The sequence below is a fragment of the Pseudophryne corroboree genome (genome assembly GCF_028390025.1).
Source record: "Pseudophryne corroboree isolate aPseCor3 chromosome 3 unlocalized genomic scaffold, aPseCor3.hap2 SUPER_3_unloc_22, whole genome shotgun sequence".
Lineage (NCBI taxonomy): Eukaryota > Metazoa > Chordata > Amphibia > Anura > Myobatrachidae > Pseudophryne > Pseudophryne corroboree.
This window is the reverse complement of record NW_026967511.1, coordinates 949,258-977,127: the sequence shown is the minus strand read 5'-3', so window position 1 is coordinate 977,127 and position 27,870 is coordinate 949,258. Positions and strand designations below refer to the sequence as shown.

At 46.4% G+C, this 27,870-nt stretch overlaps 1 pseudogene; it reads left to right on the top strand.

Annotated features, from left to right (window-relative positions):
- Positions 1-27,870, top strand: part of LOC134983736 (zinc finger protein 585A-like) — a 186,634-nt pseudogene that overhangs the window by 91,630 nt on the left and 67,134 nt on the right.

The window sequence follows — 27,870 nt, the reverse complement described above, 5'->3', positions numbered from 1 at the left end:
ACCCCCGGCAAAACGGGTACAGGGTTTTTACTCCAACCTATTTTTCGTTCAGAAGCCAAATGGATCATTCAGGCCAATTCTCAATCTCAAAATGTTAAAGAAATACATTTGGGTCCCAAGGTTCCACATGGAGACGTTACGCTCCATAGTTTTGGCCATGAAACCTGGAGGATTACATGGTATCTCTGGATATACAGGATGCTTACCTGCATGTGCCTATAGCATTGTCCCATCATTGTTACCTCAGGTTCGCCATCCTCCGGCAACATTTTCAGTTCCAAGCCTTACCCTCTGGGTTAGCCACAGCCCCCAGGGTATTTACCAAGATCATGGTGGTTATGGCAGCTTGTCTCCGCAAACAGGGGATAAGGATTTTTCCATACCTGGACGTTCTTTTAATCCTGGCACAATCCCAGGAACTGCTCTTGAGCCATCTCCAACAGTCAATAGCTTGTCTACAGAAACACGGATGGCCCATAAACTGTCGTGATTCTGTCACAATGGGTGTGTCACGATCCGGGTAACTGGACGCCGTTTCCTGCCTGTTAGGTGTCTCCTGAGGTTGGCTCAGAGAGCTAGGGCCGGGCTATAACTATATTTTAGGTTACATCTCATGGGTATTGCCTGCAGCACTGGTTCAGCGGCCTCCTTAGTGTAGACACTTACGGTGTCACTGCTGCGCCTGTGGTCTTTCGCTGGATGTGCTTCCTCTGTGTGCGTCTGGGCACATGGAGTTTTTGCTGCTGCGGCCTTCGCCGCCATTACCGTTTGACACATGGTTTCTGAGTGCTTCTTTCCCCTTCAATCTCCGTTAATGGGCGCAGCCATTTTGGATTGAATCACGTGATATCCTCTTCACCTATCCGCAGTGCTGCCGGAGCCTGAGCATAATTGTCAGCCAATCCCTGCTATCCAGCAGGTATAAATATCCTGTCTCTGCACCCAGAAGATGGTCAGTGCTTCCATTGTCTCTCCAGTGTTCCGGTATGCAGTTTCTCTAAGGACTCTCCTGTGAATACTCCCTGCAGTATAGCCTGACTCCCTGGTGGTTACTCTCTGCGGTGCACCTCCAGTGCTGATGCTCTGTGGTGTAACCTGCCTGCCTTGTTCCCGCACCCAGCGCTAGCAGAGTGTATGACTCCGGCCACTCTCTAGCAGTGCTCTGTCTCCACTACTACCAGTACTCACTATAACAGTGGAGTATTTACCTGCGATCCCCAGCATCACTCATGCTTTACCTGCGATCCCCAGCATCACTTTACGTTCCACCTGTGATCCCAAGTGTCATAAAGTACTCCCATTTATACACCGGATTACTGGTCTCTACCAGTTGTGATTCAGAGACTCACTTGTGACATTTATTGTTTGGTTGAACATTCTTTGACTTTTATAATTTTAATAAAAACCCTCAAAGGCACCTTCTGTTGTCGTGGTCATGCCTTCGGGCATCTGGTACTACTGCCTCAGCACATGTCTAGGAGTCCTCTCTTACCTCCTAAATTCATGTACCCGTCAGCCCCTACAACCGAGGCTTCCAGCTACCGACACCAGCCCTCAGTTGTGACAGAATGATTCACTTGGAGGCTGTATTGGATTCAAGTCTGCAGGAAATATTCTTACCTCGGGAAAAGATATCCAAGGTGCAGTTAATAACTCGGGGAATTGTTACACAGTAAAACAATATCAATTCACGCAGCAATGCGAGTGATGGGGTTGATGGTGTCTACATTCGACATTTTGGAATATGCACAATTCCACTCAAGACTTCTGCAGCGTCTGCTTCTGGCCAGATGGAATGGAGTACATCAGACAATAAAGAAACAAATGATGGTACTTCCAGTAAAGGTAAAAAGGTCATTAGCCTGGTGGCTACAGACATCCCATCTAGACAAGGGGAGACCCTTTTGGATATCAGATTGGGAGATCCTAACAACGGATGCCAGTCTACAGGGCTGGGGAGCAGTGTTCGGAAGATTATGGTTCCAGGGACAATGGACCACAGAAGAAAGTCGCCTGCCCATATACCTGTTGGAACTTCGGGCCATATATATGGCACTGATTCAGGCAAAGGACATTCTGCAAGGAAAACCAGTCCAGATCCGTTCGGACAATGCAACGGCAGTAGCGTACCTCAACCATCAGGGAGGAACTCGCAGCCAAAAAGTTATGAAAGACGTAAGTTACATACTAAGGTGGGCAGAACTCCATCTTCCAGCATTGTCAACAGTGTTCGTTCCAGGAGTCCTAAACTGGGAAGCGGACTTTCTCAGTCGACACACCATTCGAGCAAGCGAATGGGCTTTACACCCGGAAGTCTTTCAGACTCTAGTAAACAAGTGGGGGTTACCAGAGGTAGGTCTCATGGCGTCCCGTCTGAACAAAGTTCCAGCATATGGGTCAAGAACAGAGGACCCCGGAGAGATCCTTGTGGACGCACTGTCAGTGAAATGGGACTTTCATCTGGCATATCTGTTTCCTCCAATCTCCCTACTACCCAGAGTGGTGAGGAAAATAAAGCAAACAAAGGGTGCCGTGATTCTAATAGCTCTGGCTTGGCCCAGAAGGCATTGGTACATAGATCTGCAGAGGATGTCAATGGATGCTCCAATTCTGCTCCCTTAACGTCCAGCTCTACTGATGCAGGCTCCTTGTTATCACAGGCATCTGGAACGACTGTCTTTGATGGCGTGGATGTTGAAACCTCTATCTTGAAGTCAAGAGGTTTCTCACAACAAGTGATTAAAACTATGCTCAGAGCAAGGAAACCATCCTCAGCGCGCATTTATCACCGAATATGGCAAACCTATATTGATTGGTGCAGTGAAAGAAGTATGGATCCAAAATCTTTCAGAGTATCCAGAATCTTAGATTTCCTGCAGGCAGGAATGGATACGGGTTTGAGAGTACAAGTATCAGCATTGACTGTATAGTTCCCAAACAAAATTGCCACTTTACACGATGTGCGTACTTTTTTCCAGGAAATGCTGCGCATTCAACCACCTTTTGTTCCTCCTGCAGTACCTTGGGATTTAAGTCTGGTCCTCAAAGCCCTTCAGGGTGCTCCATTTGAACCACTTAATAAAGTGGATATTAAATGGTTGACAGCTAAAGTGCTCTTTCTACTGACTATGGCGTCGGCTAGAAGAGTGTCAGATTTAGGAGCGCTGTCGTGTAAGTCTCCTTTTCTGATTTTTTTTTTTTTATCCAGATAAAGCAGTTCTCAGAACTAGGTCTGGCTATCTTCCTAAGGTGGTCTCTAAGTTTCACCTTAATTAAAAAAAATTGTAGTCCCGACTTTTCAGGTATCGGGACTTTCTGCAGGAGAGGTGTCGCTGGATGTAGTACGGGTATTAAGTATCTACGTGGATCGTACCAGTGCCATCAGAAAGACAGATTCTCTCTTCATTTTCTACGGATTTCTTAAGATAGGATGGGCTGCTACTAAACAGACGCTAGCAAGATGGCTTCGAATTACTATTTCAGAAGCATATTCTCGAGCTGATCTCCCTTTTCTGGCTAATGTCTCTCCTCACTCTACTCATAAGGTAGGTCCTTCATAGGCAGCACAACATGGTGCTTCAGCAGAATAGATTTGTAAGGCAGCCACATGGTCTTCCATCAACACTTTCATTAGACATTATGCCTTGGTTACTTTTGCCTCTCATGATGCTGAATTCGGGTGTAAGGCTCTCCTGTCCAATCAGGAGCGTCCACACCACTAAAAATTGCTTTAGGAAGTCCCATTGTTATCCTGTGGATAACCTGTGGACCCTGCTTGAGAAATATATATGTTATGGTAAGAACTTACCGTTGATAACGGTATTTCTCCTATGTCCACAGGTTTCCACAGGGATCCCACCCTGACGCACCTGATTTGAGAATCTTTATACTCTCTAAATTCTTCCCTCTTGCATGGAAGGGTGTGTATGTGTGTTCTTCTAGCCTGAATAGGGTTCTACATAATGCTCCTGCCCAAATGCTTTGGAATACAACTGATTTGCCTGAGCCAGTGGGGGTCATTCAGAGTTGTTCGCTCGTTGACGATTTTCGCAATGGAGCGATTAGGTGAAAAAATGGCAAAAATGCCCATGGTACGATGCATTGCGCATGCGCTAAGTACTTTCACACAAAACTTAGTAGATTTACACAAGCTCGAGTAACGTTTTGTCAACGCTCGAGTGATCGTAGTGTGATTGACAGGAAGTGGGTGTTTCTGGGCGGCAACTGAGCGTTTTCCGGGAGTGTGCTAAAAAACGCAGGCGTGCCAGGTAAAAATGCAGGAGTGGCTGGAGAAATGTGGGAGTGGCAGGCCGAACGCAGGGCGTGTTTGTGGCGTCAAACCAGGAACTAAACGGACTGAGGTGATCGCAATCTAGGAGTAGGTCTGGAGCTACTCAAACTGCAGGGAATTATTTAGTAGCAGTTCTGCTAATCTTTCATTCGCACTTCTGCTAAGCTAAGATACACTCCCAGAGGGCGGCGGCCTAGTGTGTGCAATGCTGCTAAAAGCAGCTAGCGAGCGAACAACTCAGAATGAGGGCCAGTGAGCGGGGATATATGGACGAGTTTGTTGCATTCTGGGAGGACTGAAAGCTTGTGATCGTTTGGTGCCAATCCGCTGTCGCTCTATCATATCCCATTGTTATCCTGTGGAATCATGTGGACATAGGAGAAATACCGTTATCAACGGTAAGTTCTTACCATAACTTATAGTTTGGGGAAGATCTCAACAAAATTGTTGCTGACTTAGCATCTGCTAAGACTGTCTGCCTAGTACTACTCCTTTGGTTCCGAAGGCTAAGAGTACTTCCTCTCGTTCCTTTCGACCTCTAAGTACAGCAAAGGGTCAGGCGTACCCGAAACAGGCGCACACTTCCAAATCCACTAAGCCCAAACCTTAACGTTCCTGGGCTGCCAGACAGCCTACTTCCAAAACAGACATGCCTACTGCATGATGGTGCGGGCCTCCCCCTGGGGGATCCTAGGGTGGGAGGCCGACTTCTGCGGTTCGCCCAGGTATGGTTGCAGACTGTTTTGGATGCCTGGGTGAGGGAAGTCGTCGCTCACGGGTACGCCATCTCTTTCAAGAAATGTCCCCCTCACCAGTTTTGCTCCACAAACATCCCTTCGGATCGGTAAAAAGCAAAAACTCTACATTTGGTGGTACATTCCCTCCTGGACACAGGAGTGATAGTGCCCGTGCCTCTGACAGGCAGGGGGTACTATACAACGCTTTTCCTAGTTCCAAAACTGAATGGGTCTTCCCGGATCATTCTCAACCTCAAGTCTTTGAACAAATTTGTGAAAGTTTCCAAATTCCGTATGGAAACTCTTTGCTGTGTTGTTCTGGCTTTGGAGCCCAAGGACTATATGGTCTCCCTGGACATACAGGATGCTTACCTGCACATTCCTATTGCAGTGTCGCATCAGCAATATCTACGGTTTGCTATTGGCAACCTACATTTTAAATTCCGCGAGTCTTCACCAAGGTCATGACGGCTCTGCTACCAGACGTGGACATGATGGTGTCTTGACACAATGACAAGGTTCCGGTTTTCAGAGCAAGGACAAGGGATCCTCAAGCAGCGTTCGTGGATGCGCTGGCAATTCCATGGAATTTTCGGCTGCTGTACGTGTTCTCTCCGGTGTCGCTCCTTTTTTTGCTGGCTATTGCCTCTGCTAGACGGGTTTCAGACTTGAGTGCCTTGTCCTGTCGGTCACCCTTTCTGATTTTTCACCGTGACCGGGCAGTTCTTCGAACTCGCCCTGGTTATCTGCCTAAGGTGGTGTTGTCTTTCCATCTTAACCAAGAGATTGTGTTTCCGGCCTTTCCCTCTCCAGGTTTATCCTCCAAAGAACGGTCTTTGGATGTGGTTCGCGCTCTCCGTATTTATGTGAAGAGAACAGCTTCGCTTAGTAGATCTGACTCTTTGTTCTTTTTTGTTTTCACAAACGTGGCTGGCCTGCTAATAAGAAGACCTTGGCCAGATGGATTAGAATGGTGATTGCACATGCTTATGTACAGGCAGGCCTTCCAGCTCCTGCTACCATCAAAGCCCATTCTACCTTCTTGGGCTGCCCGTCGTGGTGCGACCTTTGAACAATTGTGCAAGGCGGCTACATGGTCCTCAGTGAACACGTTCATAAGGTTCCTATGCCTTCGATACTTCCGCCTCCCAAGATGCCTTCTTTGGACGCCGTGTTCTTGTGCCCACTATAATGCGTCCCCTCCCATGAGGAACTGCTTTAGGACATCCCCGATGTAATTCCCTGTGGAATCACAGTGTACCCTGCTGCAGAAAAGGAGATTTAGGGTAAGAACTTACCTTTGTTAAATCTTTCTGTGAGGTACACTGGATTCCACAGGGCGCCCACCCTGACGCACTTAGCTTCTTTGGGTTGGTATGGCATTAGCTGCTGATACCTTCTCCTGTCGTGTGGTGTCTGTGGCTACTAACGGTTGTCGTCTTTTACCTGCTACTGCATTGGACTGGTTAACAAAACTGAGCTCCAGTGCCTGGAGGCGGGTTTATATAGGAGGCGGCGCTATGCATCCTGGGAACAGTCAAAGCTTTTAGCCTGTTGGTGCCCTGGATCAAAGTCCAACTCTACACCCCAGCAGAAAGAGATTTAACAAAGGTAAGTTCTAACCATAAATCTCCTCCTCATTTGTGGCATGGTGCAGCTGCTTGCTGGGGTGGAGGTTTGGGGTTCCTTATGCCATGTGACACAATGCTTATGAAATATCAGATACAGCCCCTGTCATGTATCCACATGCTCCTGTAACAGCCGGCCTCAGGGAATTGGCTAATGAACGGCTCCTGTTACTGAGTTGGCAGCATCTGAGTCTTGCTACCGTCGCCTTAGGTATATAATACATTTATAGAGCTTGTGTATGGGAACCAGCATTGAGGATCCTGCACCTTCCCTGCTGATTACCTGTCCCCTGGCACTTGGATGACGGCCTTCTCTGGCTTCTGATCCATGGCCTTAAGGGCACACCAATGGTTCCTAATGGAAGTATCTTCAGGAGTGGTCACGTCTAAGGAGGACAGGGCATCTTGCATAATTCTGGTGCCTTCAGCATCCATTAATATATAATCCTGCAATCTCCAAGGTGGTAAAGGAGGAGTAGCGGGAAAAGGCGACCAGGACCCTATCAGAGGGGTGTGATCAGACCATGAAATTGCTGTCGGTAGAAAAATTCAAGCGACCAGGTTCTGGTACACAATGTGATAAATATGGAGACTGACACAGGACATATTAAAAAGGATAAGCATTTATTTCTGCAGCAGGATACATTGGTTTCCACAGGGAAAGATCGTCTCGGGTCATCCCCAACCCTACAGATTATACATATATAAATATAAACATCCTAAACCATCGTAGGCAAGATAAGAACAGCCGCCCATAATCCAGTAATATTATTGTGAAACCAAATTAGATGAAGGGCGAAAACCAGATTCCAGGATCTGGGTCTGTATTTGAGGAGATTTGGTACGAATGAAGGGGCTCCAGTTACGTGTAAACGTAGCAAATGATTTCTGATTTATCAGGACGGGTATCATATCTATCATAATACATAATATTTTGTAACGAGTCCTCCACCTCGCGTGCCGTGGGGGCGTGTTTCATAATCCAGGAATTTAGGATCACCTTCTTTGCCACCGTAACCACCAAGGTTAAAAAAGGGATCCGAGGTCTACGCGAGTGAACAATGTGCCACACATCAAAGTTAGCAAATAGTAGCGGGATGTGTACAGAAAAATCATATTGTGAGTTAATATAATATATCATCTTAAACCAAAATTTTCTAATATGCCTACAGGACCATAGGTTATGTAACAGTGTAGCCGAGGAATAGCCACACTTAGGGCATTTATCCGACTCCTCCTGGACGTAGTGCCTCCTCTGGCTTTGAGACGCATAGGCCCTGTACACCGTTTTCACATGGACTTCGAGTGCCCCACTCGGAGGACCTTCTCATAATATTTGAATAACACATTCTCATGTTGCAGACGGGGTATATCCCTGATCCACGCCATCGCCACCTCCCCGTCTCAGCGGCATCGAAAGCGGTGTCAGTAGCAATGTGTATATCATTCTGGGTTTATAAATGCCTTTCATAACTTTAATAAAAATAGGAACCAATGGATCTGGAGCTAGGGGAGAGAGTGACATCGGGGGGAGCGAACGTACATAGTGGGTTACCTGTAGGAACAAAAAATATGAATCTGGAAGACCATAAACACGTTGGAGATCAGGAAACGACAATAGGCGACCCCCTGGATCAAAAACCTGTGCCATGGCTTTGATGTCCTTCAATGCTAGGCGGCAGAAAATAGGATTACTCAAACCCAGTATAAACCCAGGGTTACCCCATAAGGGAATCCAAGGAGAACTATGAGGATTATGTTGCAGTTTGGTGTTTCTAAAGCACCATGCTTCATAAGTGTCTCTGAAGAATATGTTCTTGTATATATGCCTAGGTATCTTAGATTTAGGGGTATGGAGGAGTGCCCCCGGAGAAAAGGGAGCCATAAGGGCACAATCAACCGAAGTTTCAGAAAAAAGATCAGCCCCCGTCAACCAGTCCAAGGCATACCTAAACAGTATCGCCCAGGAGTAGTGGATGAGATTAGGCAAGCCTAGACCTCCCTGTCCTCTAGGAATCTGCAATTTAGCTAAAGAGGTTCTAGGTTTCTTAGAATTCCATAAAAAACTACTACAAACCGTCATGATATGCTTAACATCCCGTACGGTCAATTTGAGGGGTAACATCTGCATAGCATACGTCAATTTAGGTAGTAAGATAGTCTTAATGACCTCTAACCGACCCAGCATGGACAAAGGAAGATTTTGCCATTTATCCAAGGATTTTTCTAGGCCAGAGATAAGCGGGGTATAATTATATCTGTATAGATTATCCATCTTGGCAGGGATATATATGCCCAAATATTTTATCTTGGAGTCAACAATTTTAATCAAACTTTAAATCCTTAGTCTCAGATAACTTGGGCCTAGCATAAGAAGCTCCGACTTCGCAACATTAATTTTGTATCCTGAAAGGCTGCTAAAATGGGTTATAATTTCGAAAATTATCGGAATAGAATGTTCAGGGTGTGAAATATACAAAACCATATCATCCGCAAACAAGGATATACGACAGTCCAAGTCCCCTAAAACTATATCTTGATACAGCGGGTAGCATCTAAGCGCTATAGTCAATGGCTCTATCGCAAGTACAAAAAGTAGGGGGGAAAGATGGCATCCCTGTCTCGTGCCCCGCCGTATCGGGAAACTATCAGGTATTACACCATTACAAAGCACACAGGAGGAAGGGGAAGTATATAGGGTTCTAAGAAAGCCTACAAATATATCAGGAAAAGAAAACCTACGTAAGGATTCATACAGATGGTCCCAGTGTACCATGTCAAAGGCTTTCTCGGCGTCTAGGGACAATATAGCTTTCGGCACATTTGGACACGGCACACTGGGACCCCTGAACCACCGCCAGCAGACGTCTAATATTAGTGACAGAGTTTCTATGTAAAACAAAACCAGTCTGGTCTCTGTGGATAAGTGAGGGCAGCAATAACTTTAAACACTCAGCCAGAATCTTAGTCAAAACGTTATAATCTAAGTTCAGTAGTGAAATTGGTCTGTAGGAGGCGGGATCAGACAAGTCCCTTCCTGGTTGTGGGAGGATGCGTAAAGATGCTACATTAAAATAGGAAGTTTGCCAGAAGCTAGTATGGCATTATAAACGTCCACCAGGACAGGTGTGATTTCCTCTCTCAACAACTTTTTCATTGATGTAATTACCGTCATGACCTGAGCAGTGACGGGGACTATGAAACACGCACCCTGAGAGGGTGACACCTGTGGTAGCGGCAGTTCGGCCCAAAAATCATCATGTGTGAATGCTGCAGAAAAAGGGGGAGGGGAATACAATTCACTATAAAAACCATGCAAGACCGAGGCTATCATCTTATTGGAAGTGGTAAGGGTGCAATCCGGGCCCATGAGGGGGTGGATAGTGGACAGGGTGCGTTGACCCATCAGGAGGTTTGAGAGCAATTTGCTCGACTTGTTGCCAAATTTGTGAAATTTATGTTTACCTCTAATGGTGTAAGAAGACTCCTGTCTACGAAACAGGCATTCAAAAGACAACTTCGCCTCAGCATAGCGAGTCTTAGTAGCCGGAGATGGGTGGGACTTAAACTCCTGAAAGGCACGTGTGAGTAAGGATTGAGCCTCTAAATAATTCCGCGCTAAGGTCTTCTTCATGGACGAAGAACTGGAGATGAGAACTCCACGCAGTGTGGCCTTTGCTGCCATCCAGAAGAGGACTGGATCAGTTTGCATTGTCTCTGGGTTATCTTCAACATATTGACCCCACGCCGAGACAACAGCCTGTTGAAGCAGAAGAGAGGTGGGGAGGGAGGAGGGTCATTGCCAATTAATAAAGTCAGACTGCTCACGTCCATGAAAGATACTAGCCCTGATCACTGCATGGTCTGACATCGAAATAGGTTCAGTCTCGATCTCCGTAATCTTAGGGAGCAAAACACTGGACAGCAATAAGTAATCAATTCTTGAGAGGGTACCCTCAAGAAACAGGAAAATTCTCTTCTAACGGGTGTTTTACTCTCCACATATATAATAATAAAAGCTGCTTAGAAAGAGCTGGGATTCCAAACTTGGGGAGCTTAGCTCGTCCCACCAGTGGAAACTGTCTATCAAGCCGAGTAAGAGAAACTAAATTAAAATCTCCGCAGAGAAGTATCGACTGATCAATAAACAGCGTGAGGATAGATGCAATATTATAGAAAAAGGAGCTAGAATAAACTGTAGGAGCATACATACACATTAAGGCATACATGAGACCATCATAATGGAGTTTACAAAAAACCATAATGACCCATGTCATCTGCTTTCACATCCGCAACCGTAATCGCTAGATGATCTGCAGCTAATATGGCAACACCTCGCACCTTTGAGTTGTAGGAGGCTGAGGCAAGGACTTTCCATTTAAGTCAGGCATGTCCAAACTGCGGCCCTCCAGCATGCCCTGACACAGCTTTAGCATTCTCTGACAGCAAAACTGTGTCAAGGCATGCTGGTATATGTAGTTTCACAACAGCTGGAGGGCCGCAGTTTGGACATGCCTGATTTAAGTTTGAGAATTTCAAGGGGTACTAGATGCGTTTCTTGGAGAAAACAATATCAATACGTAATTTGCACAAATATAAAAGAATACGTTTCTGTTTCATTGGGGAGTTAATACCCCCCACATTTCAGCTACCTAGGGTCAAGGACAATAACACATCATCGCATGTAGTGATGTCGGCGCAATAACACAAATCAAAAACCACATTCTCAGAACACAGTAGCAGGGGGTGGAATTCAAGACCCGAGTCTTGCAGGGAGACAGACGTGGATGGAGGGAGAAAGAGGGAGGATAGGCAGAAACAGCGCTCTCCTCCAGAACAGACAAGACAAACATTGAGAACAAACAACAAAAATACACAGGAATTAGAATTCCAGAAAAGAAAAACATTTCAACCATAATGACTTCCGAAAAGAGAGCCACCATCTTCTGTGAGCAGGATCTTGCTCCAAGCCTACACACTCTCCGGTAGTCATTTAGAACTTGACCACCCTATGCAGCCCTTCAACTCGGGAGGCGGCCAGCAGGCAGCACTTAATATGCTTAAACATTCTCAAACAAGCTACGCATAGCATCAGAAACATCGGTCGTGTAACACATGTAGCCCCCGGTATTCCCTGTGACCAGGCATTGCAATAGAAATAAAACCCCACAGAGAGGTGTGCCAAATAACCAAGTACCACACATGATATATATATATATATATATATATATATCATCAATCACAATTGGACATAGCAGCAGTGAGATTACGAGAATCGGACATCTCAGATAAATAAGCTGTAGCATCAGGGACTGACAGGAAGTCTTTAACTCTGAGCCATTGTAGATGCGTAGCCGAGCTGGGTATAGCAACGCAAATTTTTGATTGTCTTGTATCAGACAGGAACATAAAGGTGCAAAGTCCTTTCTCATCTTGGACAGTTCAGCAGAGTAGTCCTGGAATAATAATATTTTATGGGTCTCCCATCTGAGATCACAGTGTTTACGGGACATGGACCAGATCAGTTCCTTGTGGAGATAATTAAGGGTTTTAAATATCACAGCCCGGAATCTGGCGCCCTCCTGTGGCCTGATCGGGCCAAGCCTCTGAGCACGTTCAATGACAATATCCTCGCATCTATCCTGAATGTGGAGCAGCCCAGGAAGTTTAAACTTGAGAAAATCAAACAGTTCCTGTCCCTTTATCGATTCTGGGAGCCCAATAAGCCTGAGGTTATGTCTGCGAGCCCTATTTTCTAGATCTTGGAGCTTGTTATGTAATTGGTAAATCTCCTTGGTCTATCCAGACACCGTTTTCTTCATCTCAGCCACATCCCCAAAAACTTCCCCCAGTCTATGTTCAGTATGAAGCACTTTCTGAGAGAGATGTGAGAGCTGCTGATTAATGTTAGCCGTCTGAGCCTTAAGCAAGGGCTCCATAGCTATGCGAATCGCGTTTATCGTGTCCCCATAGGTCACAGGTGTGTCCGGGGACGGAATGCGGGCATCAGCCATTACAGAGGGAGCGGGGCTGGGAGAGTGTACCTGTCACCAGAGAGCCAGTGTCATCGTCCTGCCGAGGGGTGCCATGAGTAGCCGCAGGGGTGCTGGAAGCGGCATCCAGCGCCATCTTGGTCTCTGCCTGCTGCCTCTCCTTCTCCCACTTGGCGTGGTTCTTATTGCTCGGCATGGGGGAAAAATACCTGTCCATGCCGCAGACAGGACCAGGCAACTGGGGCGGGCCTGCACAGGGTGGATTGGAGGCTCAAGAAGCCTTGTAATAGGTAGTGGAGAGCGGGGCACAGGGGAGCTCACCGCTTTAGCCGCCGCTCATCAGGAAGCCGGAAACCGGATGTTTAAACGGCAGAAGGTGGTTAAAAATCTGTTACCTCATTCTGACCATTTGGTGGACATCAGGCAGGAGCCCTGGTCTAATCCAGGGAAGAAATTCCCTCTCTCTAAACGGGTATTAGCTCGCTATCCTCTCCCTGCAGAGTTATGTAAGAAGTGGGAAAATTCACCGCCGGTGGATTCTCATGTCACCCGCCTAGTGGTGTCATCCACTCTACGTGTCACCACTGTCACCTCACTGAAGGAACCGACAGTGTGGAGGGATGTCTGAAATCTATGGGGAGGGATGTCTGAAATCTATCTACTCCCTGACAGGTGCTGTACATAGACCCACTATTGCTGCCTCCTGGGCTGCTAAAGGTATTGAAGCATGGGTTCAGGCACTGGATGAAGAGCTGCCCGAGGATATATCCGACAATGCCAGACAATACCTGTCTCACATTACCACTGCCGCCTATTACATTCAGGAGGTGTCCTCTGAGGCAGGTGTAATGGTGGCCAAGGCGTCGACTACATCTGTCCTAGCTTGCCTTATTCTGTGGTTGAGGTCATAGAAGGTGGACCTATACTCCAAAAAGACCTTGGAGGTACTCCCATTTAAGGGGGACATTTTGTTTGGGGAAGAACTAAATAAAATCGTATCTGAACTGACTGATGCTAAGACTGCCTTTCTCCCAAATACTAATCCTTCTGCACAGAAGGCTAAAGGTACCAATTTCCGTTCCTTTCGGCCTTGAGGGAAAGCAAACGATCAGGCATACCCGAAACAATCTCGTGCTCCCAAAACCACAAAGCCCAAGACAAAGCAGTCCTAGGCGGCCTGTAAGCCTCCTTCTAAACAAGACAAGCCTGCCGCATGACGGAGCGGGCCTCCCCCGGGGGACCTCAAGGTGGGAGGCCGACTTCTGCGGTTCACCCATGTGTGGTTAAAGACCACTTCAGACACATGGGTGTGAGAAGTTGTCTCTCATGGGTTTGCAGTCTTTTCAAGAGACGTCACCCTCACCAGTTTTGCAGCACGGTTATCCCTTCGGATCAGTTGAAGGTGCAAGCTCTACAGCAGGGTGTGAGTTCTCCTGGATACAGGAGTGGTAGTGCCAGAGAGGCAGTGGTTACTACTCGACCCTGTTTCTGGTTCCAAATCCCAATGAGTCTTTCCGGAAAAATTCTCAATCTCAAATCTCTGAACATGTTTGTGAGAGTGTCCAAGTTCCGTATGGAAATTGTGCGCTCAATTGTACTGGCGATGGAACCCGGAGACTATATGATATCCCTGGATATTCAGGATGCGTACCTGCATATACCTATTGCCAAGTCACATCAGCAGTATCAGCAGCTTGCTATTGGCAACCTACACTATCCGTTCCAGACTCTGCAATTTGGACTGGTTATGGCTCCTCGGATCTTCACCAAGGTGATGTCCGTAATGACGGCACACCTCTATTGCCAAGGAGTCAGGATCCTGCCGTATCTAGACGACTTCATGATCCTGGCAAACACCAACGATGTCCTCCTCAGTCATCTCCAACTGACAATAAGCTTCCTTCAAGCCCACGGGTGGCTCATCAATTGGAAGAAATCCTCGCTGGTCCCAACTCAGAGCATGGTGCACCTGGGAGCTCTCCTGGACACAAGCAGTCAAAGTCTGTTCCTGCCTCCAGACAGGATACAGTGCTTCCTCTGTCGCTCCAGAGTGTTGATACACTTGGTGGTGCAAGTACTTGGCCAAATGGTGTCTACATTCAACATGGTGTAAGCTCCATTCCATTCCTGCCCTCTGCAGAGGTTAATCCTTTCCAAGTGGGATGGCCTACCTCATCGGATCAGATCTCACATGATCATTTTGACTCCGGAGGTTCATCTGTCGCTGACCTGGTGGCTACAGGACCAGCGATTGAGCAGGGGCCGTCCCTTCTAGATCCCCGACTGTTTCCTGCTAACAGACGTCAGTCTGAGAGGTTGGGGGGTGGTGTTGGAGCAACACTCTTTTTTTAGGGTCGATGGACCAAGAAGGAATCACTCTTCCCAATAAACATTCTGGAGTTGCGGGCGGTGTTCAATGCTTTAACTCTCACTTTGCCTCTAGTACAGAACAGGCCTGTTCAAGTACGGTCAGACAATGCCACCACGGTGGCCTACATAAACCATCAAGGCGGCACTTAAAGCTGCATGGCAATGATGGAAGTGTCAAAAATCCTTCATTGGGCGGAATGCCATCTAGCAGCAATATCGGCAGTGTTCATTCTGGGTGTCCTCAACTGGGAAGCGGACTTCCTCAGTCACCAGGGCGTACACACCGGAGAGTAGAGGCTTCATCTAGAAGTCTTTCAACTACTAGTGGACACGTGGGGCCTACCAGATCACAAGGTTCCGGTCTTCGGATCAAGGACCAGGGATCCTCGAGCAGCGTTCATGGATGCACTGGCTATTCCATGGAACTTTTAGTTACCCTACGTTTTCCCTCCAGTGTCACTCCTGTCCAGGGTCCTATGGAAGTTCAAGCAAGAAGGAAGAATGCTACTGCTAGTCACTCCGGCATGGCCCAGGCGGCATTGGTTCTCAGACCCGCAGGGTCTATCGACAGAGCGTCCTCTTCTACTTCCTCAATGCCCAGACTGCCTCGTACAGGGCCCTTGTCTCTACCCAGACCTGGCCAGATTGGCTTTGATGGCGTGGCTCTTGAAACATCACTCCTGAGGGCCAAAGGATTCTCAGAGGCGGTTATAAAATCTATGTTGAAGGCCTACAAGCTGGCATCTGCACAGATTTATTATAGGGTCTGGAATTCTTACTTCACCTGGTATGCTGATAAGAACTATGATGCATTCAGAACTTCCAGAATTCCTGCTTTTCTCTTACGTTCTAGAGGACACTGGGGATCCATTTAGTACCATGGGGTATAGATGGGTTCACTAGGAGCCATAGGCACTTTAAGAATTTGATAGTGTGGGCTGGCTCCTCCCTCTATGCTCCTCCACCAGACTCTGTTTAGAAAATGTGCCCGGAGGAGCCGGTCACGCTTATGGAAGCTCCTGATGGGTTTTCTGCATTTATTTTTCTGTTTGTTATTTTCAGGCAGGACTGGATGGCACCAGCCTGTCTGCTTTGTGGGTCCTGGGGGGGTTTGCAACCTCTTGAAGGGTTAATGTTCCCACTGACGGGACACTAGCTCCTGAGAGAACTATTCGCAAGCCCCACCACGGTGAGCGTACATTCCCACAGCATGCCTCCACCCCTAACAGAGCCAGAAGATAGAAGAGTGGTGAGTACTAAGCCGGTGTCCTGGTTAGTGAGTCGCCGGCCATTATGGTGGCATGAGGGTACGGAGATGCACGGCTTCTAACCGAGGTGGATTGCGTCTCCATACTCGGTACACAACTGCGTCTCAGTACACTGTACACAGTACCCACACTGGCAAACTAAGCCTTAAAACTGTTCTGTCTCCATTTTAAGCACAAATTACCTCAGCCAGTATAAAATAAAGCGGGAAGACCGCATGCCATTAAAGGAGCGGGGCTTCACAATGAGTGGATCCAGCAGCTCACCAGTGCAATTTTCCCTCTGCAGTGCACACAGACGCTGACTGACAGGGACGCGCAGCTCCTCCGGTGTGACTACATATTACCTCAGCGGTACGACTGAGTCATAGCAGGGTGGGAGCGACTATTAGTGTACTTAGTCCCCAATCTGGGAACTTAGTCTGCGACCCGGCTAAGCTTGGCATTAGCGATAAGGGTGCGGTGTGCTGGCTCCAAATACCTCTGTGTCTCCCTGGAAGGGCTCTTTGTGGGTTAATTGTGTTTTTAACCTTTCCTGATGGTGTGTCTGTGTTGTCGCATTTACAATATGTTAGGCAAAGAGTATGTTTCATGTACAGCAGAGTGTTCCTCTTCCTCCAGGGAGCTCATTATTATGTACTCGTGTAGTGCACCTTCTCAGGCTAGCGGGGCTGAACCAGCGTGGCTGGATTCTCTCAAAGGAATGATTTCTAATATCTCTAATAAATTGTCCTGCAATGAGAAAGAGACGCAATACTGAAGTCTGTGGATGAGATTATGAACAGAGACTCAGTCCCCAAACAAGCGTCTCAGTCCTTTGCCATTTGTCAACAAAATGAACTCTGGCACATATTTTGCAGTCTGACTCTGACGCTGAGGGGTCAGACATGGAAGAGGATGAGGTGGATTCAGAAGGGGGTGGGGGCCCTGCTCTGTCACAGGGAATACAGGCTCTTATAGAAGCTATCAGAGATGTTCTGCAAATTTTTGATAAGGTGACAGAGGAGTGTGAGGAAACTTGTTTTAATGTAAAAAAGAAGTCCTCAGTCACTTTTCCTGTGTCAAAGGAATTAAGTACCCTGTTTGAAGAACCATTGGTTAATCCTGATAAGACTTTTCCAATCCCTAAAAGGTTACTCTCATCTTGTCCTTTTCCTCCTGAGGATAGGAAAAAATGGGAAAATCCAGTGATAGTGGATGCATCTGTGTCTCGGTTGTCACAGAAAATAGTATTGCCTGTCCCTGGTGCAGCCTCCCTGAAAGACGCAGCTGATCGTAAGATTGAGACTACACTCAAATCCTTGTATACAGCTGCTGGGGTGGCTCAGAGACCCACTATAGCATGTGCGTGGAGTACTAAAGACATTGCTAAATGGTCAGGTAACCTTATTGAAGGGTTGGATTCCTTATCTAGGGGGGAGATTGTGTTACTCCTGCAACATATACAGGACTCTGCAAACTTTATGGTGGAAGCCATAAAAGAAGTAGGTATGCTTAATGCACGCACCACTGCTATGGCAGTATCAGCACGCAGCGGCTTATGGTTACGCCAGTGGATTGCTGACGTGGAAGGCCTACCCTTCACAGGAGAGGCCTTATTTGGTGATGAACTGGACAAATGGATCTCCAAAGCTACTGCGGGTAAGTCCACATATCTTCTTTCTGCAGCTCCCCCAACCAGGAAGACCTACGCAGGACCTACCCTACAGTCCTTTCGGACTGACAAGTTTAAGGGCAAAGTCAGAGGATCTTCTGCCAACAGTGGCGCTAGAGGTAAACCACGAAAACCAGCAACTGCCGGTTCTCAGGAATAGAGCTCCAGCTCTGCTTCCTCAAAGCCTTCTGCATGACTGTGGGCCACGTGGCCTGGCAGGTGGCAGTCCGACTAAGAAATTTCAGTCACATCTGCACACCATCATGCCAGGATTCCTGGGTCATAGATCTTATTTCTTAGGGCTACAGGCTGGAGTTTCAGGAGATTCCACCTCACAGATTCTTCAAATCAGGCTTACCAGCTTCACAAGAGGCAAGTATAACCTTACAGGATGCCATTCAAAAACTGGTACAGACTCAGGTCATTGTTCCAGTTCCACCTCATCTGCAAAACAAGGTGTGCTATTCCAACTTCTTTGTAGTAGCGAAACCGGATGGTTCAGTGAGACTGATTTTTGAATCTAAAATCGTTGAACCCGTACTTACGAGTTTTCAAATTCAAGATGGAGTCTCTGAGAGTGGTGATCTCAGGTCTGGAGGAGGGGGAATTCCTAGTGTCTCTGGATATCAAGGATGCGTGCGTACCTTCACATTCTGATCTGGCCACCTCACCAGGCTTATCTACGCATTGCGCTACAGGACTGTCACTACAAGTTCTAGGCCCTGCCATTTGGTCTGTCCATGACACTTAGGGTGTTCACCAAGTTGATGGTAGAGATGATGTTTCTCCTTCACAAGCAGGGAGTGTACATAATTCCGTACCTGGATGATCTGAAAAAGACACCGTCAAGGGAATGGTTGTTGAGAAGCATTGGTCTCACAACCAAACTACTCCTGGATCATGGTTGGATTCTAAATCTCCCAAAATCTCATTTAGAGCCAACTCTGAGGATTCCATTCCTGGGAATGATTCTGGACAGAGTTGCAGAAGGTGTTCCTACCATTGGAAAAGGCATTTAATCCATTCAGTGGTTCAGAATGTCCTGAAGCCAACACGGATATTGGTGCATCTATGCATTCACCTTCTGGGGAAAATGGTGGTTTCTTACAAGGTGCTTCAGTACATAAGGTTTCATGCGAGGCCCTTCCAGCTGGAACTGGTGGACAAATGGTCCGGATCGTATCTTCACGTGCTCTAGATGATCTGTCTGTCGCCAAAGGCCAGGCTCTTCCTTCTGTGGTGGCAAGACTTCTCACCTAATCGAGGGCCGAAGGTTCAGGATTCAGAATTGGATTCTGCTAACCACAGACACAAGCCTCAGAGCTTGGGGGAGCGGTCAACCAGTGGGTGCAGTTTCAAAGAAGATGGTCAAGTCAGGAAGTCCTTCCAATCACAATTATGGAACTCAGGGCTGTATACAACGCCCTCCTGCAGGCCTCATATCTTCTTCAAGATCTGGCAATTCAGGTTCAGTCGGACAATGTGACAGCAGTAACGTACATAAACCGACAGGGAGGAACGAAAAGCAGAGCAGCAGTGTCAGATGTATCAAGAATTCTCCTCTGGGCGGAAAAACATGCTTTGGCATTGTCGGTGGTCTTCATTCCAGGAGTAGACAACTGGGAAGCAGACTTCCTCAGCAGACACGACCTGCACCCAGGGGAGTGAGGCCTTCACCTGGAGGTGTTCAGGTGCTTGACACGTCGATGGGGACATCCACAAATCAACATGATGGCCTTTTGTCTCAACAAGAAGCTCAAGTGGTATTGTTCCAGGTCGAGAGACCCACAGGCAGTGGCAGTGGACGCTCTGACAACTCCATGGGTCTATCAGATGGTGTATGTGTTCCCTTCACTTCCGCTGATCCCAAGAATTCTCTAAAGAATATAAAGGGAAAAAGTTAAAGCAATTCTCGTTGCTCCGAACTGGCCAAGAAAGGCCTGGTACGCGGACCTTCTGGAGTTGCTCCTAGAAGATCCATGGCCTCTACCTCTTCGCTATGATCTCCTGTAACAGGGGCCGTTTGTCTAGCAATACTTAACACGGCTACATTTGACGGCATGGAGGTTGAACGGCTGATTCTAGCCAGGAGAGGCATTCCTGACAAGGTCATCCCGACTATGATCCAAGCCAGGAATAGGGTAACGTCTAAACATTACCACTGTATTTGGAAGAAATACGTCTCTTGGTGTGAGAGCAGAATATATTCTGTGGTGGAATTTTATTTGGGACGTTTCCTGGTTTTTCTGCAGTCGAGTGTGGATGTGGGCCTACGTCTGGGCTCCGTAAAAGTCCAGATTTCAGCCTTGTCCATTTTCTTTCAGAAACAATTGCCGTCTCTTCCTGAGGTCCATACGTTCTTGAAAATGCTTCTACACATCCAGCCTCCCACGGCACTTTGGGATCTCAATTTGGTGCTGCAGTTCCTCCAATCGGACTGTTTTGAACCGTTACAGGAGGTAGACGTAAAATTTCTTATGTGGAAAACCGTCACACTGTTGGCCTTGGCTTCTGCAAGACGTGTGTCGGAGCTGGTGGCGTTGTCTTACAAGAGCCCCTATTTAATCTTCCATGAGGGATAGAGCTGAACTCAGGACTCGTCAGCAATTACTTCCTAAGGTGGTGTAGGCATTTCACATCAACTAACCAATTGTGGTTCCGGTTGTGACCGACACCTCATTACTTCAGTCTGTGGATGTTGTGAGGGCTTTGAAGGTGTATGTGAAGAGAACAGCTCATCACAGGAAATCGGACTTGCTGTTTGTTCTTTACGATCCCAATAAGATTGGGTGTCCTGCTTCAAAGCAGTCTATTGCACGTTGGATCAGGCTCACTATCCAGCATGCTTATTCCACGGTAGGATTGGCGACTCCAAAATCTGTACAGGCCCACTCGACTAGGTCAGTGGGTTCTTCTTGGGCGGCTGCCCGCGGTGTCTCAGCATTACAGCTCTGCTGAGCAGCTACTTGGTCAGGTTCGAACACTTTCGCAAAGTTCTATAAGTTCGATACCTTGGTCTCTGAGGACCTTCAGTTTGGTCAGTCAGTTCTGCAGGACCCTCGGCACTCTCCCACCCAGTTTGGGAGCTTTGGTTCTTCCCTATGGTACTAAATGGATCCCCAGTATCCTCTAGGACAGGGCTGGCCAAACCAGTCCTCGAGATCTACCAACAATTCACATTTTCCAGACCACCTAGCTGGTGCACAGGTGTAGTCCATTACTAATTAAGATGTGCTGCATTGATTCCTAACTGACAATTCTACAGATCTCCAGGAGGCCTGGAAAACATGAACTGTTGGTAGATCTCGAGGACCGGTTTGGCCAGCCCTGCTCTAGGACATAAGAGAAAATAGCTTTTAATTACCTACCAGTAAATCCTTTTCTCGTAGTCCGTAGAGGATATTGAGGATCCATTTAGTACCATGGGGTATAGACAGGTCCACTAGGAGCCAAAGAAAAGGATTTACCAGTAGGTAATTAAAATCCTATTTTCTGCAACGAGGCCTGGACTTTGGTCTTCGTCTGGCTTCCTTCAAAGTTCACATATGGTTTCAGAGAAAGATTGCGTCTATACCTGACGTTCATACATTCACTCAGGGTGTGTTACGGATTCAGCCTCCCTATGTCCCTCCTGTGCCTCTATGGGATCTGTCTGTTGTCCTGAATGCCCTGCAAGAGTCTACATTTGAGCCTCTTGAGTTGGCGGACCATAAATGACTCACGGCCATGGTCCTGTTTTTACTGGCTATTGCCTCTTCTAGAAGGGTGTCAGACTTAGGCCCATTGCCCTGTCGTCCACCCTTTCTGATATTTCATCGTGACTGGGCAATTCTACAAACTCGTCTCCGTTATTTACCTAAGGTGGTGTCATCGTTTCACCTTAACCAAGAGATTGTGGTTCCGGCCTTTATCTCTTCTGAATTGTCCTCCAAAGAGCGGTCTTTGGATGTGGTAAGGGCTCTCTGTATCTACGTGTAGAGGACTGCCTCCATCAGGAGGTCAGATACCCTTTTTGTACAGTTTGGTTTCCTAAAACGTGGATGGCCTGCGAATGATTAAACCTTAGCCGGATGGATTAGAATGGTGGCTGCACAAGCTTATGCGCAGGATGGACTCTCAGCTCCTACTGCTATTAAAGCCCATTCTACTCGGGCAGTTGGACCTTCTTGGGCGGCTTGTCGTGGTGCGTCCCCAGAACAATTGTGCAAGGTGGCAACATTGTCCTCAGAGAACACGTTCATTAGGTTCTCTGTCTTTAATACTTCCGCCTCCCGGGATGCTTCCTTTGGACGCCAGGTTCTCATACATGCTAAGGCGTGACCCCTCCCTTGAGGAACTGCTTTAGGACATCCCTGATGTTTCCCTGTGGAATACAGTGTACCATGCTGCAGAAAAGGAGATGGTAGACTTACCATGGTTAACGCTCTCTTTCTGCGAGGTACATTGGGTTCTACAGGGCTGTTTGTATGGCATTAGCCAATGGTCCCTTCTCCTGTCATGAGAATGTGGTTCTATGTGACAAACATCTGCCTTCTCTCTTAATGCTCCTACATTGGTCTGGTTAATGAAACTGAGCTCTCAGTGCCTGGAGGTGGGGTTATAGAGGAGGCCCCAAAGCATCCTGGGACAGCTAAAGCGTTAGCTTGTTGGTGTTCCTGGATCAAGATCCACTCTACACTCCAAAGTTTCCCTGTGGAACACAGTGTACCTCGCAGAAAGAGCGTTAACCATGGTAAGTCCACCATAACTCTCATTTTCTCTGATCCATCAGCTCATATGACTGATGTTATTGTTCATCTAGAATCTCCAATTCATACGATATGTTCCCCAGCCATTGTTTTACATTGGTGCTGACCTAGGACTTGGTGAGTCACTACATCTCCATTTATACTTCATGGTTAGTTACCAGTACAAGAGAGAGATATCTAAGTCTTATTATAATATTACATTTGTTATTGTGAGTGTTCTCAGGAGGGTGGACACAATGATACAATATTATAAAGCCTTCATTAAAAGTTATGATTTATTACACACATTTACAATTAAGTGTCCCAGAGAGTCGTCTTCTCCTATTGTTTACAAGATTAATATTGTTACAGAAAATGTCAAATTTCCATAATGTGTTTTATTTCCAGCAGATGGACACACAAGCAGGAACATCTCAGAAGGACATCTAATGTTATCCCCGGATTGTGACATAAAAGATAATGACCGTAGACAGGATTCTCCAGGAGATAATCCCTTTACCCCAATTATACATCCAGCTATATCAGCTGATCCCTCTGATCCTGGGAAATGTTCTCCTGATCACTCTGATATTGGTGCATCTGTTACAGCTCTGAGAGTAGATACAGTGTTTCCCTGTTCTATAGATGCCAAATGTTTTACACAGAACACAAAGCCACAGACAGGTATGGCAGGTGAAAGGCCATTTCCATGTTCTGAGTGCGGGAAATGTTTCACACAGAAATCAAAACTTGTTACACATCAGCGAAGTCACACAGGTGAGAAGCCATTTCCATGTTCTGAGTGTGGGAAATGTTTTACACACAAATCCGCTCTTGTTATACATCAGAGAAGTCACACAGGTGAGAAGCTGTTTTCTTGTTCTGAGTGTGGGAAATGTTTTACACAGAAATCAAGTCTCGTTATACATCAGAGAAGTCACACAGGTGAGAGGCCATTTTCTTGCTCAGAGTGTGAGAAATGTTTTGTACAAAAATCCGATCTTATTAAACATGAGAGAAGTCACACAGGTGAGAAGCCATTTTCTTGCTCTGAGTGTGGGAAATGTTTTGCTTACAAATCACATCTGGTTACACATCAGCGAAGTCACACAGGTGAGAATCCATTTCCATGTTCTGAGTGTGGGAAATGTTTTGCACACAAATCAGATCTTGTTGTACATCAGAGAAGTCACACAGGTGAGAATCCATTTTCTTGCTCTGAGTGTGGGAAATGTTTTACCAAGAAATCACAACTTGTTATACATCAGAGAAGTCACACAGGTGAGAGGCCATTTCCATGTTCTGAGTGTGGGAAATGTTTTGCACACAAATCAGATCTTATTAAACATGAGAGAAGTCACACAGGTGAGAAGCCATTTTCTTGCTCTGATTGTGGGAAATGTTTTGTACGCAAATCAGTTCTTGTTATACATCAGAGAAGTCACACAGGTGAGAGGCCATTTTCTTGCTCTGAGTGTGAGAAATGTTTTGTACAAAAATCTGATCTTATTAAACATGAGAGAAGTCACACAGGTGAGAAGCCATTTTCTTGCTCTGAGTGTGGGAAATATTTTGCACAGAAATCACAACTTGTTAGACATCGGCAAAGTCACACAGATGAGAAGGCATTTCCATGTTCTTAGTGTGGGAAATGTTTTACACAGAAATCACATCTTATTGCACACAATAGACATCACTCAGGTGAGAAACCATTTTAATCTTCTGGAGTATACTTATCATTGCTATGCGTTGTTCTTCAAGGTTCTTATCCTATCTCCTATACTTTTTGCAATATACATGTTACCGCAGGGTGAAATAATCAGATGTCATGCCCTCATCTACCACTGTTATACAGATGACCTGTCTTTTTCTCTGGGTACTGAGAACACAATACCAATCCTAAATGGTTGTCTAGCTGAGCTCCAGGTGTGGGTGATGCCAGTTGGCTGTGACTAAGTCCTGGTGAAACAGGTCCTTATGATAGAAGCTCACCTACAAAGGGCAGGGCTACAGCTCAGCTTTACCTACCAACCAGACTTACACTTGTGGGTACAGAGATACAAAATGCGGATCATGTGCGGAATCTTGGTGTCCTGGATGGTGGAGTGACACTTAGACATCAGGTATCAGCCACAATCAGATCCTCATCTGAGGAACATAGCCAGACTCCAGCACTTATTTCCCTCAGAAGATCTACCTACAGTCATACATGTACTTGTATCATCACACACAGACTACTGCAATGTCCTCTACCTGGGTCTCCCAGCAAAAGAATTGCACCGCTTGTAGCTTGTACAGAATGCAGCAGCCAGGCTGTTACCTAACCAGCCCGTTCCTGCCTCCTAACACCCATTCTCTGCTCCCGCCACCGGCTGCCTGTAAGATGGTGACTCTGTTACATAATCTGACTCTCCCAACCCATGGTACTAGAAGCTTCTGCCTCCTTACTACCCTGCTTACTTCCATCTGTAGATGAAGGACTGTTACCAGCTGTACCAAGAATCCCCAAGCAGTGCTGAGATGTCAGGGGGGAGACAGGGCGGGTGGTAGTAGGGGGGGGGGGGGGGGACAGGGTGATGGCAGTAGGGGGGAGACAGGGTGATGGCAGTAGTAGGGTGGGAGATAGGGTGGATGGCCGCAGTGCAGTACCAGGGGCTGCTGGAGGCAGTACAGAGGTGTATGGGTCCCGCACAGAACAAGTTGATAATTAGACTTAATTATGTTTCCTTATTTCTAATGAATCCCTTGTATGTGTTACTGTTATTTGCTGTGTCAGCCTTTATGTGTGTTCTGTGTAATAATCCTGAAAGTAGTGCTGCTACCAATCTCATATCATTTGTAGTAACTTGGAAAAGATGAGATATGAGGTGCACTCTGGAAGGTTATAGGGGGTAATCAGAGATGAACGCAGATGTGACATCACGCAGCCCCCCGGAAGATGGTCCTGGCCTGCGTTAGCCCCTCAGGGATGTGAGCGCAATGTGTGTGTCGGCACGGCTGCTGCCACCAACAGTATATATATATATATATATATATATATAACAAATATAGCCAAAATGTGTGTATTAAAGATATGAAATAAAGTAGTTTAAAAGCAAAAGATTTCCGGTACCATTTTTGCCATGTCCTATTTTGACAGCTCATTTAAATAGTGGGACGATATTACCGGGGGATCTCTTTCTGTGTAAATAGTTTTATCATTTGTTGGTTATAAATAAATGATATCTGTTCAAAGGTTCTGGTTTTTGTTTTTTTTACTTGTAGGTGAGTTAGAGTTGTTATATTTAAGTAAAAAACTTACCTGACCCTGGCCTGGAAATGTCCATGAAGGTATGGGAGATACCTGCTGTAGTCCCTTCTACTTACATTTGGGAGGTACGGTTGTTTTGGGCTAATTGGCAGCAAGTATTAAATGATTATATACCACTAGAACAAGAGCCTTTTTAGCAAGGACTATGCCAACAGTAAGCAGTAGAGCAGGGCTGGCCAAACCAGTCCTCGAGATCTACCAACAGGTCACATTTTCCAGACCACCTAGCTGGTGCACAGGTGTAGTCATTACTAATGAAGATGTGCTGCATTCATTCCTAACTGACAGTTCTACAGGTCTCCAGGAGGCCTGGAAAACATGAACTGTTGGTAGATCTCGAGGACCGGTTTGGCCAGCCCTGCAGTAGAGGAATCGGGCGTATCCCACAGAATATCAGTGCTGCCACCATACATTGGGGAGAGAAGATAAAGTGCAGATTTCTGAACAGTACTTTTACAAAGAACACAAGAAGTGCATAGATCACAATGATGAGAAGTCCGGGATACTACTGGAAACACGTGCGATATGCACTAGATAGTACACAGTATAGTGAACATTGCCATGCCTGCAGTCTATTTTTTCTTGAGATACCGACCCCGCAGACCATGCATCAGTATCGCAAGCTGTGTACGCAAGGTGAGATACACATGGTTGTTAGCAATTGGGCAAAACCATGTGCACTGCAGGGGGGGGCAGATGTAACATGTGCAGAGAGAGTTAGATTTGTGTGGGTTATATTGCTTCTGTGCAGGGTAAATACTAACTGCTTTATTTTTACACTGCAATTTAGATTTCAGTTTGAACACCCCCCTCACAAATCTGACTCTCTCTGCACATGTTACATCTGCATAACTCTGAAGAAGGCCTTTTTTATGGACAGAAAAAAGTCATGACAGCAATGAAAGTCTGGTAATTCTAGGAAGAATACAGGTGAAAATTAGAATATTGTGCAAAAGTTCATTTATTTCAGTAATTCAACTTAAAAAGTGAAACTAATATATAGACTCATTACATGCAAAGTGAGATATTACAAGCCTTTATTTGTTATAATTTTGATGATTGTGGCTTACAGCTTAAGAAAACCCCAAATCATACTTCCGGTTCCGGCTCTGCATGAGGAAGCAGCATTAAGCCGGAGCTCCGTTGCCAGCTGCACTTTAACCTGCTAATCGCCCACCAGGGCGTCTCAACTTGACCCCACACTCTCCCTTCACCTCTCTGAACCTCTTCAGCATATGTAGAAATACTTTCCAGCAGGAATGTCTGATAAAAACTCCCATTCTAAGTCAAAAGCTGAGCGCCTCCCCCCGATCCAAGATGGACACCGCCACTCTGCAGGACGCCGGATCTCACACATTGACCTTACAAACAGACTCCCAAACTGCTAAAAAAGCAACATAAATCTGTCTGTAATCCTCAGGAATGTACTCCACGGCTCAGCACCTCTCTCTCCTATGAGGCTATCATAAAGGCAGTGAAGGAAACAGTCCAGCCACTACTACATGCTGTGATGGATATAAAAAGCTAATGCAAGCAGCTACCTAAAAGAGTGCTCCAGGTAGAATCAACGGTGGGTGCAAACTTTCAAGAAATCTCCACTCTGAAGGAATCTACCGATAAACTGCTGGAATCAGACGTAAAGGTCTGGTCAAAGCTCGATGACCTTGAAAACAGGACGAGAAGACATAATTTGAGGGTCATTGGCCTCCCAGAATCCCTTTGCGGTCCGCCATTATACTCTTTCCTCAGTCGTGAATTACTTCAGCTTTTGGGAGTTGAAGATGTCTGTCATGATTTGGTTGTGGAAAGGGTGCACAGAACCGTTTCCCAGAGATCCTCGTCCTCTACTAAACCAAGAGCAGTACTTTTCCGCTAAAAATAAATAAAGGAATGAC